Source organism: Rosa chinensis, chromosome 4 (assembly GCF_002994745.2).
Source record: "Rosa chinensis cultivar Old Blush chromosome 4, RchiOBHm-V2, whole genome shotgun sequence".
NCBI lineage: Eukaryota > Viridiplantae > Streptophyta > Magnoliopsida > Rosales > Rosaceae > Rosa > Rosa chinensis.
The window spans coordinates 48,078,771-48,091,735 of NC_037091.1; the positions used below are offsets into that span (position 1 = coordinate 48,078,771).

General features: G+C 39.6%; 1 non-coding gene across 1 annotated transcript; it reads left to right on the forward strand.

Moving 5' to 3' along the window:
• The first annotated feature begins 10,857 nt into the window (after nt 1-10,857).
• LOC112201263 lies at nt 10,858-10,975 on the forward strand. Its single transcript, XR_002936706.1, has one exon. It is a non-coding gene; the product is annotated as a U5 spliceosomal RNA (small nuclear RNA).
• The last annotated feature ends 1,990 nt before the right edge of the window (nt 10,976-12,965 follow it).

Genomic DNA, 12,965 nt, shown 5'->3' on the forward strand with positions numbered 1-12,965 from the left:
ATGGTTAGGAATTAGGACTTAACTGTACTACCATAGAGATAATTATTGAAAAAAGGACTCTGCTCAACAATCTCCTTATTTTTGCAAGCTAGAGAGCCAGTACCCTTGTATCAATTTTTTTTCAATTCTACAGTAAGCGTTTTGGAATCCACCACAATTTGTTGAGAACAGTGACAGATAACGGTGCGAGGACAGAGTTTAAGTGGAAACATAAGTGACATCCCCTACTATAAAATTAAGAAAACAACAACTAAATGAATGAAAATTGTGTCCAACATGCATAATCAAATTAGGGATAATAATTGGCAAGGGGGCTGCACTGTGGCAGTGGCAGTGGCAGGAATATTACATATCAAAATCCTAATGGCATAAATACCTACGCTTCAGTCTCTAACAAACTCTCCGAATCAAGTTTGATTTTTGGTTTTGTGTTTCTGATTACTGTCATTCGAACAATAACAAAATACTGATTGCATCCATACTTCTAGTCTGTCCAGCACATTGATACTATTAATACTTCTTCCCCCATTCCCATGATGATTTTGTTTCAATTGGACAAGGCTAGGGTTGAGGACTTGAGGTAGCCATTCTGCATTATGTATGATTTGAGTAGTTTTTCAGCTAGGGACGATTTATATACAGATAGAGGGCATGTTCTTTTTCTTCATGTTTGACCTGTTATTTTGCTAGCTAGATTAAACTCTTTTTCATACATTCAGACATAATGATTTTGATTCACATCTTGGCCTGTAATATAACATGCTAGCTAGACTAGGTAGACTAAAATCATGTTAACAAAGGTCATCACACAGGTCTTGTAAAGAGAAGAGATTGATTTCAACATGGTGACATTAGAACGGCCAATATCTTAAACTCCTTACCTCAGACCGTCAGACGTGTTTGAAAAACTGAGGAGTTTCTTCAGTGAGAAAAAGATTATTCACGAGTGCTGGCTACATGGAAAGACTTGGCTCTGAGTTGAATGCACACACAAAGCAGAACTTGGAGATTGACTGATTACTACATCTGCATTCTGCAATCCACCGTATCCATGGACCATCGAACGGGTTACTCTTACTTGCATCCCTAAACGCCACTACTGTATCTCTGTGAGCCTTACTATAGGGAAGAAGATGATCAACAAAGAGGAGAAGAAAGCAAGGTTGTGAGAAGTTTTCTCCTCCTGATAGCCGGATACAAGATTGTTTCCAAAAGCATTAGTGGAGAGTATCAAGTTGTCTCATTTTTTTTTTTTTTTTTAAAGATTAAGGGATTAGACGATATTAGCTCCTCGGAGGCAGACGATGTAGGGAACTTGTCCCACGCTCAATCCCGAAGGCGAGGGGTCTGCCCTACTCTGGGAACCCACCGCCCGTCCCCCTATTCAATTTATCTTATATAATTAAGCCAATTCTTAAGGGAATGGTCTTATATAATTAAGCCAATTCTTAAGAGAATTGTTAAGTTTTTGAACTACCATATATGCCCTCACATAATATAAATATTAACAAATAAATTATTTCTATATGAGGATAAGATAGTTAATATACTATATCATATTTGAAAATTTTTCAAGATATATATCCCATGAAGAAAAGAGAAGCTTACCCAAAATTAGGAGATAAATTGCTGTAACTTTTTTAATTTTTAAATTAAAAAATAAAAGCCAATCGATCACATGTGCGGAGCACATGTTAAAGGGCTAGTTAATAAAGAGAAAAAATACAAAAACCTTCCGCACATGTTAAAGGGCTAGTTAATAAAGAGAAAAAATACAAAAACCAAATAAAGAAGAAAAAAGTCAACGAAAGAGGAGAGATGGGGAACTTCCCGCTCATGTACAATTCTAAAAGAAGAAAAAAAAAAACAGCCATGAAGATAAAAGGCTAGCACCCAAAAAATGCCAAATATCCCTGGCAGCTTCATGCAGTTGATCATGTAGCTAACTTTGCGCACAACCTCCTAGAAGTATAAGCCTCTAACAAGGCGTGAGCAATAACAACAAACCAACATGATCATCTCGGCAACCAGAAAAACTTCCTTCATCATGCCGACCATTTTTCAAAATGAGCTTGCAAGTACCCGTGAAGCTCCGCAGGAGGGCTAGCATACCAAGTAAACGAGTCACTTGAAACACCTAAATTTGCCATCTTGTCCGCTGCTGCATTCCCTTCTCTGAAAATATGAGTGCTACGAAATTGCATTCGTTGAATTTTCTTCAAGCAGTTTTGCCATCTCACTCTCAAGTCCCATGGAGGAGAGAATGACTTGGAGGAAATAGACGATATCACACTAATATAATTGCTTTCCAACCACAGAGTAACCCAACCTCTAGAGAAAGCAACTTCAATAGCCACAATCACAGCATAAAGTTCAGCATAAAAAGATGAATTGCAACCTAGAGATTGGCAAAAACTCCCTAAAAAACCCCAGATGCATCACGAAAAACTCCCCCATAAGCTGCAGGACCAGGATTACCTTTCGCCAAATCGTCGGTGTTAACTTTAACCCAAGGAAAAAGAGGAGGTTGCCATAGGACATGTTGAGTCTTGGGCGCTTTACGAGGCTTGGGACACACCCTAAGGGAAGATAATAGTTGGGAATCAAGAACGCCCTTATAGTAACCAGGAACAAGAGAACCAAATTGTCGAATCCATGCCATAATTGAACAACACAATGTAGAAAAAATAGGGGATCGATTATCAAACCTGAGTCTATTTCGCGCCTTCCAGATTTCCATGAAAGCAAGCAAACCAGCTGCTAACCACAAATTATAAAGCTGAGGAGAAAAAGCGTTATGACAAAAACCAGCCCAGAAATCCAACAGAGAGCCACACATAGGAAGTGAGGTTCCAAACTGAGCTGCCAGCCATCCCCAAAGTCATTGGGAAAAAGAACAATGTAAAAATAAATGCATAGATGACTCTGCAGAAGCATTACATAATTGACAGATGGACACAACCGGAATCCCACCTCTTTTCAGCCGATCATCAGTAGGCAAGCGATCAAAGAGAATCCTCCAAGCCAAAAAAGAATACCGCGGAGGAATGAAAGAACGCCAAATAGTAGAAGCCCAATCTCTCAAAATAAAGTGTCGTCGAAGCAAATTATAGCAATCAGAGAAAGATAACTCTCCACAGGCTGTAGACTCCCAAATAAGCATATCAGGTTCCGTGTCTAAAGGGAGGCAAATATCAGAAATTTTGCTGTACAAGTCTGGAAAGGTATGTAGGAAAAAAAGAGGAAGTTGCTAAGAATGATCAGAGGTGAAATCAGCCACTCATAAATCACTGAACACTGACCAATCTGAAACTCCCAAGATTTCCAAAATAGGATCGTGAAGCCATTTATCTTTCCAAAAAGACAAAGAGTGACCATCTCCAATAATCCAACGACAATGTTGGGTAATATGAGGAGCAATAGAACAGAAACCTGGCCAAATTGAAGATTTTTGATAACTCACTTTGGTCCTAGATAATAAAGGGTAACATGTCCGCATATAAATACCCCATTGAGTCAAAGAGGTGAGAGAGTCCCATGCAAACCTCAAAACAGCCGCGGAATTAAGAGTTGCCAGGTTACGAATACCAATCCCGCCTTCTTTTTCCGGAGCACAAACTTGTGTCCAAGCAACAGTGACAATTTTCCGAGTCTCAATATTACCAGACCAAATAAAATTACGCGCCCATTTAGATAACTTGTATCATGTCCACAAGGCTTTGCTTATGAGTTATGGCAGCCTCGAGTAAGAATTTGGCTTTGCTACCAATGGAATGCTTATGGTCAGCTTGAGCTGGGTCCTAGTCTTCGTCGGCTATATTTTTTTTGTAATGGTGGACTGCTGCTCACCAATAGTGCATTTAAAGGAAGGACTTTAGATCGATCTTTGCAAGTTGCAATTGTGTGGGTTGAGCTATATACTCATTTGGTTAGTGGCTATGTTCATCTAGTATTAAGTCTGGATTGTAGATCTTCTATATAAACAAATGCTGAATGGAACTGTAAAATTACCAAGTAGTCCGAGTGAAAGCATATACAAAATTTAATATAGAATCACTTAGATTTTCTCTCTAGTAGTATTGTAGAAGTTGAACTTGCTATGCAACTTCTACTCCTTGTACACAAGGTTTTGTCATTATGGACCTTATGGTTGTGCTAAAAGAGCGTATACAGATGTTCTGCATAATTTGCACTCCTCAATGGATGAAAACTTTGAAATGTGAGTAGTAATAAGTGATAGGCGCTGTGCAAGACCAATACCGAAATAACTGCACCTAATCAGATGGGAGTGCTAAGGGAACGCGCCTCACGCGCCTTCCAAATTTGGGATCTAGGGCTTCGTTCTACTTCCTTCTTGATCTCCTTCGTAACCATTTTCTGGGTTGCCTGGGTTGTCCGATGGAGGGATCTTTGGCCTAGATATGATAAGCTATTCCTTTGGAGATACACAACTGGATTGCCTCGGGTTTATTCCCCTTTGGGTTACTTTTGCCACGATTGGAGCTTGGGAAATCAAATTGACTGCGAATTCAATCATGACATCCCTAGAGATGGTTTCTCTGCATCTCTGCTCATTTTCGAGGCCTGGAAATTTGCAAATACACAAATCTATCGTTGGATCCCTCTGGCCTACTCGTCTAATGCCACAAGTATAGCCGCTCTCCTGGTTCACGCCTGTCGGACCTGCAATTGTAATCGTTTCTTCTGCCAGGGAGCCTCTCTTATCTCATTGATTTTCAGTTTACATTCGCAGTTGCTTTTCCTACTTGCATTTTAATTGGGTTGTGGTTTACACTCTTGCTTTTTTTCAGCTTCCTTTTTTCCGCTTGGTTTTTCAGAATTGCCAACAATTGGTTTGTGCTTGATTACTTGCTGTGTTTCTTTCTCCAAAATCCCGTTTGGTTTTTCAATAATATTTACTCTTGCATGCGGAAGATTTGGAACAACATCTTTATGTGTCTCCCAAGTCTTTTTCAACCTATATATGATCCCTGTTGCTGGGTTCGAACTCATAGTTCCTTACTCCTCTTCTGTTTGTGTTTGTTTCCTAGCACAATGGCCTTTAGTCCTAATGCCCATGCCCATGTTTAGATTCCCGCTAGGAAATCTTTTCCTGCTCGACCGTACTACCCCTTTCCAAGAAACTTTAACATCAATGAGCCCATACCAGTTATGATCGGGGACACCACGATCAACATTGATCGTTTTCCTGCCCATGTAGAATTGCCTCCACCACCTGCAGACTTTATCTCTCATTTCTCTAGGCTTTGCCTTGTCGGTAAAGTGTTTGGTACGTTTGTGCCGGCTGAAGCTGTGATCAATAAGTTTCATGAATGTTGGAACCAGCTGCGAGGCTCTGTTACTATTAGGCAACTCATCAACAGCTGGTTCAGCTTTGAGTTCACTGAGGAAGAGGATGTTGAGTTTGTTCTCAACAATCGACCCTGGTATGTGAGAAGCAGACTTTTCCGCCTTCAGAGGTGGACTCATGATTTTGATGCAACGATTTCTGTCATCGACAGTATCATTGTTTGGGTCCGGTTACCTAACTTACCTCTTCCCCATTGGAATACCAAGTCTTTGGAGCACATTGTCCAGCCTCTGGGGCGCTTTATTTTGGCCGACGACAACACTCTTGCTGCCAAGAAGTGTATCTTTGCGCGTGTTCTGGTGGAACTAGATCTTCATTATCCTCTTAAGAGAACTGTCATTGCTCACAGTACTGACGGTTTCCTTCCACTACGATTATGGTCTCTTATGAAGTTGTGTTTGAAGTTTTCTTTAGGTGCGGCCGCTATAGGGAAAGGTTTCATAAATGCCCTGATCAAATCCTGAAGGAGAACTTCCTTATGGTGGAGCGTCTCGAGGATGAACAAGCTGTCTATCCTCTGGAAATGGCAAAGCATGAGTTCATTAAGCCCCTGTTGTCAAATGACATCTCGATTGTCTTTCCTCAACCTATGTTTAATTATCATGACCAAGGCAATGTGAATTTTGCTAACCGTGCTGCCACCCGTTCTGGTGAGGAGGCTTCTGATAACTCTTGGAAGATTGTGGCTAGAAAAGGTAAAGGGAAGGGTAACTTCTATCAAAAGCAAGGCTCTGGTAATATGAGGTTTATGCCTAAGTCTAGCAATGTTGTTCCTGGTGTTAGCTTTAGGGATGCTGCTGTTGGTATTGGTGTGATTGGTGATAAGGTAGGAAAGGAGAAGAAAAAGGAGGTTGTTGTCATATCTGATGGTTCCTCCCAGGAGGTCGATCAGTTTATGGATGCCTTTGAGCCTCCAAAGTTGGGGAATATTGAGGAGTTGCTGCGAAGTGATCCTGCAAATAACTTGAATGGTGCACTGGTTGGGACTAGTGGAACCAAGGCTGTGGTTCCAGCTCCCAAAAAAAGATCTCGCCAGATGGTGGAAATGATGGAAACAAGCCAGGATCAAACTGAAGGAACCAAATCTAACTATCTGAACTGTTTTGATGAGAATGTGTAGTTGGAATAGCCAGGGCAGTTCCTGGCAGGGCTTTCTAGCTCAAGTTCAGTTTTACATAACTAGCTTGAGGCTAGATCTTTTATGCATCCTAGACACTAGGATTCCTGATGAAAATTAGGCTAATAAAATTGCTTCTTCCTTTTCGTTTTATTTTGATAAGTTTGCCTTTGTTCTTTCTAATGGTCAATCTGGTGGCATCCTACTTCTCTGGAATTCTTCTACTATCAATTTGGATGTGATTGTGAATCATAGTAGATTTATGCACTGTCAGGTTAAAGATCTAACTATTGACAAATCTTGGATGACTACCTTTGTGTATGCTTATCCTAGTAAACCTCTACAAGCCACCCTTTGGAATGAGTTAAGACTTCTCTCTTCCGGTTCTTCTCCTTGGCTTTTAATTGGTGATTTTAATAATGTTCTCTCTGCGGAAGAAAAGATTGGAGGGAATTCGCCTTATAATATTTATTTACAGAATTTTGCTACTTTCTTCAATGATATTAGTGTAACTTCTTTGACTGCGGAGGGCCTCCCTTTTACTTGGTCAAACAAACACAAAGACCACACTGTTATTTTTGAACGTTTGGATAGAGGTGTTGCAAATGCTTGTTGGATCAATATGTTTCCGGATTATAAACTTGAAAATCTTCCTTTGGTTGGTTCTGATCATGGCCCCATAGTTTTAACTACTTTACCGAGATCAATTAATAGAATGAAAATGTTCAGATTTGAAGCAATCTGGTTGTCTCATCCAGGTTTTGCTGATGTCACCAAAAGAATTTGGTCCAATTCTCTTGATCGGAACCCTTTTAAGGATTTCTTGGCTAAAGTTGGTGACTCACCAACTTAGTCTGTGGAACAGGAATATTTTTGGTGATCTCAAAAAACGACTTAATCAAACTCATAAAGATATTGTCTTTTATCAAAATCAATTGATGATGCTTCCTCACTCCTCTTTCTTACAAGAGAAGGTTTCTTCCCTCTCACATGTTCTACTAGATTTACAAAAAAATGAAAAACTTTTCTGGGCCCAACGAGCTAAAGCTAACTGGCTGGCTCTCGGAGATACGAATTCTAGATTCTTTCAAACTCAGGCTACCCTGAGGAAGAACAAAAATAGAATTTGTAGAATTAAAAATGATATTGGACTTTGGATTGAGGATCACGGTGACATAGCTGATTTCTTTGTGCAGGATTTTCAGAAAAGATATAAAGCTAGAAATCAGGTTTCTTTGCATTCAATTAACAATTTTATTGATATTCTGGAACCAGTTATTACTGCTGATAACAATAACCTTTTATTGCAAGAAGTGACAGAAGATGAAAATTTTTCGGTAATTAATTCGAGTGGGCCTTTGAAAGCTCCAGGTCCAGATGGCATTCATGCTTTTTTCTATCAGAAACAGTGCTGATGACAATAACCTTTTATTGCAAGAAGTGACAGAAGATGAAATTTTTTCGGCAATTAATTCGATTGGGCCTTTGAAAGCTCCAGGTCCATATGGCATTCATGCTTTTTTCTATCAAAAACAGTGGGAGTTAGTAAAGGGAAGTGTTATTGAACTGGTTACTGACTTCTTTTCTAACAAGTCTTCGTTGCGACTCTTGAATCACACAAATATAGCTTTGATTCCTAAAAATGATAACCCTAAACTTGTTACTCACTTTAGACCGATCAGTCTTTGTAATGTAATCTATAGTGATTTCTAAGATTCTTGTTGCTAGATTACGATGCTTATTGGATAAATGTATTTCAAAGAACCAGGGAGCCTTTGTTCCTGGTAGATCTATAGTAGATAATATTTTAGTTGCTCATGAAATGTTTTCCAATTTTAACAGATCTAAAGCCAGGAAGGGTTCTATGGCTTTGAAACTGGACTTGTAAAAGGCCTACGATTTTCTAAGTTGGGACTTTGTCAGATGTTGTCTTTTAAGATTTGGTTTTCATGTTAGTTAGGTTGATCTAGTTATGGAATGCATAACTTCTGTTTCTTATTCTGTCATTATCAATGGTAAACAGGAAGGATATTTCTACCCTTCTAGAGGTCTATGACAAGGGGACCCCTGGTCCCCTTATATCTAATTATGTGTATGGAACCCCTTATTCGTCATCTTAACAATTCTTCCCAGAAAGTAAGGAATCACGTTGGCTTGCTTTCTTCTGCAGGAGGCCTAAGAATTTCTAACTTGATGTTTGCAGATGACTGCTTGATTTTTGGCAGAGCTACTCCAACAGCTGCAAAGAACATAAGGGACATCCTTGTAGACTTTGCCATTGTTTCTGGTCAGAAGATTAATTTAGATAAGTCTTCTATCTATTTTTCTAATTCGGTTGAGGTTAATCGTAAAATATCTATCTCTAATATCCTAGAGGTTAGTCACAGATCTACTATTGGAAAATATTTAGGCATTCACAACATTCTTTTTTGGAAAGATCCAATTAATGCTAAAGAACTGTTGCTCAAGCTAGGTGACAAAGAAGTTATCTGGCTGGAAAAGGGACACACTGTCGAGGGCAGGCAAACTAACGCTAATAAGATCTAAGTTGTCGGGAATCCCTGTGCATGTAATGTCTTACTTTAAATGTCCTTCCAAAGTCACTAAGGCCTTAGATAGAGAAGCTAGGGACTTCTTTTGGGGAAAAGATAATAAATCCCCTCCTGTGTCGTGGCAACATGTGTGTTCGCCTAAGGCTGCTGGAGGGCTGGGAATTAGACCTGCGGCTTTCTTTAACAAGGCTGCTTTAGCCAAATTAGGATGGAAGGTCTTGACTAAACCCGACAATTGGTGGGTTGATATTGTTAGAAGGAAGTACTTAAAGAGACACTCTTTCTTCTCTCAGAAAACTCAAGCTAATCATTCGATGGCTTGGAAAAGTATCCTTGAGTCTAGAGATCTTATCTTAAATGGCATGAGATGGATAGTGGGGGATGGCCGAGATATAATGTTTTGGACATTTAATTGGGTCTTTGCCTTCCCTCTGATTGATCTTATTGATCCTAATTCTATTCAGGATATTAACTTAGATGAAAAGGTTTCAGATTACATTTTAAATGGTCGGTGGGATTTATCAAAGCTTGCTTCTGTCTTAGATCATCACACGGTTCTTTCCATCAGAAGTATTCCTCTTCCTTTTACTGATATGAGGGATGAGTTTGTTTGGGGTCCGGCTTCTAATGGCCAGTTCTCTATTAAATCAGCCACTTGGCTGCAATGTCAAGTAAATCCTCATCGGAATGTTAAATTCATGAACGTTATTTGGAAACTTAACATCCCTCCCAAAGCTAAAATTTTTTCTTGGCTTTTGGTTCGGGGTAGATTGAATACTAAAGCTAGAATTGCTAGATATAATATTAGCCTTGATCCCCGTTGTAAATTATGTGATGTGGGTATTGAAGATTTGGACCATTTGTTTTGCTCTTGTCCTTTCACTTCAAGAGTCTGGAATTTAATTGGAAATCCCTATGATTTATCTGCTCCTTGTGTTTTTAATAGTTTCACGGAGTGGCTGCATCACTCCTTTGTGATCTCTAAAAATCTTGCTTTTATTGAGAATGCTTTGATTACTTGTTGGAAAATTTGGGAAGCAAGAAACCATTTAATTTTCAGGAACAAGGAGACTTCTGCTATTATGATTGTCCATGCTGCAGCTGCTGCCGCATATAATTATCGGGCTCACAACTCCGTTCCTACTATGTCTCGTGCAAGGGATTATGGCCTAATCAGATGGGCCCCTCCTCAGGAAGGTTCAGTCAAGCTAAATTTTGATGGTTCGGTTGATGGCTCAAATATGGCAGCTGCCAGGTTTGTGATCAGAGATCACTCAGGCTTTCCGATTGTGGCAGGAAGTAGAAAGATTGGTTTCTCTTCTGTGCCGGTTGCAGAGTGTAGCGCCCTCAAAGACGGTCTCCTCCAGGCGCTGCATAGCAACTTATCCAAAATTTCTGTTGAAGGTGATTCAAAGCTGGTCATTGACTGCATCAAGAAGATTCATGCTCCCCCTTGGCGTTTGAGACCTTTGATTAGAGACATTCAGATTATCTCTTCCTTCTTTGAGGACATTAGTTTCTCTCATGTTCCTCGAGAGGCAAACTTCGTGGCAGATCCGGTTACTTCCCTGGGTCACCAAGCGTTTGAACCAACTATCTGGAGAAACAAACTTCCTCTCTCGGCCAGTTCTGCTTTCAGTTTAGATCAGTTAGGGTGTGGTGTTTCTAGGGGTTTTCAGTTGTAGTGTTTGTTTTCCTTCTCAAAAAAAAAAAAAAAAAAGTGATAGGCGCTGCAAGTCCCACATCAGAAGTAAGAGCAAGAGACATTTAATGCGAGGGTTATACAAGAAAGCAGCTCGGCAGTGCAAAACTCACGGAGCCATGTGTTGAGCATAGAGCGAACTATTCTTTCGCCTTTTACTAAAGAAAACTGTGTGCGCGGTGCTTTAAATGGCATACGCCTATTTTTGAAAGGGTGCACCTCTGCAGGTGCCTCTCAAATTATAGTTTCCAAGATTTATCAGCCAACTCCATACATTCAAGTCACACCCTTGTATGGTACGTTGCTTTCTATTTTGAACCGCAACAAAAGAGATCCCCACATATCTTCATTTACTTGATGACAGTATGTCTTGGTGTGGCAACACTCCTTCGTGTACAACAGTAAAATTAAGGAACAGCAATAAAATCAACCTTGATATTATAAATAGGACCTGAATCAACCGTGATCTTATATATAGGACCTGTAAAGGAAGCATATTTTGAAAGTAATTTGAGGAATTAAGTTGATTGCGATGGCATTTGTTAGGGCTGCAAGCTAGGCCATAATTGATAGAGGGTTTTAAGTTGACGTCATACCGGATGCGCGCAGTGGAAGTAGTTGCACAATAAATGTTTAAGTGAACATATGAATGTGAGTGTAGATGGTGACTTTTGTTCCTACGAGTTGAGTTTTTTTTTTTCTTTCTTTTATAGGTACACGATCCTTTAATTTTACCTGGCAACTGATAGGCTTGTCCAGTTTGCCTTAAGCCTAAACCAGAGAGGTATGGCGTAGTTACTTTTCTAAACCTCGTCGCTCAGAAATGATGCAATATTGGAGTTGAATAAAATCGCGGCAGTGGCTTTCACCATTTGTAGACCAGCTGCCCCCCAGCTTCAACACCATGAGAATTGGCACTGTTCTATTATAAAACTGCATTACGCACATCTCTTTCATTTGTTCAGGCCTTCATAAGTGGATGCCCAAAATTTGTGTCGGTGGGATTATCATTGTAACAAATCTCCTTTGCAGATGGGAGGGGCTTGCCTATAGCCTGGTTTTCTTACCAATTATGAACTAGATTTTCTATGTCGGTTTTTATTTTTTGGAATATTCAGGGTAATGGAATGGAATAATCTTGTTTAAACTGATTCGCATCTTTGATTTATCTTTCACCTTCGTCTATGATACTGCATACATAGAATCATCAATCATCAATCCGATCACCATATCTGTCAGAAGCTCTCATGCCTATATATATTCTTTTTTCTTTTTACTCCTTTGCTAATCAACACGTACGTTGTTATAACTTGAACCATTTTTCTAAGCTGCCCGATTGGAACCTCTAATTGCTTTTCGCCATCATCAATTTGGAGGGAACTGTCTGTTGGGAAGACTTAGATCTATGCTAGTCAATTTCATCAACACCTCTCCGAACTAATTAATGGCTCTTTATTCTTTTTTAGCATTTTGAAGACCGAGGCCTCTTCATCTTGTTCATCTCCAACCTGCATATGTGGTTGCAAAAAGGAATGCGAATGATCTATGTGAATTAGCATCCAAATAATCAGCATTTGAATACCGGAGCAGCTGCGACATTCACTGACAAGTGACAATCATTAATTATGTTAAAAAAGTACAAGATCGGTCGTTCTTGTCAAGTTCTTAATAATTATACATATAAAGCAGAGAAAAGGCTCACAATTTTTTTTTTCTTTCCTAGAAGTAGCTAAGCTGACGGAAGACCATATATGCTACAAGGACCAAGAGTGGAGGAATAAAATTTCAGATGATACGTTAATTGAAGATGAACAATGTGTCTAAAAAAAAATGTGCTATACAGTATGCACAGAACAAATAAATGCCAGCCATTCAGTATGTTCCATCACAATAAGTCAATAACCATGCAGTGCTACAGACATATCAAAATGCGACACAGACAACCAACTGATCGAATGTCATAACTGGACCAACAAGGGTTCAACAACCCTGCTCAATACATACCAGTATTGAAAATCAAATCAATCAAGCTGAATAAATATATAGAAAGCTAAGTAATTAAAGCCATGCCACAATATTCCCAACAAGGAAAGTGGAGGTAAATTAAGCTCATTCTCAGAAAGCAAGGCCGGACACCAACCAAACTTCGGTCTGCACGTCATCGTAGTCCCATGCCTGAAAAAAGGACCAAACAATATCTCCTGCTGCAGCAACTGTACAGAC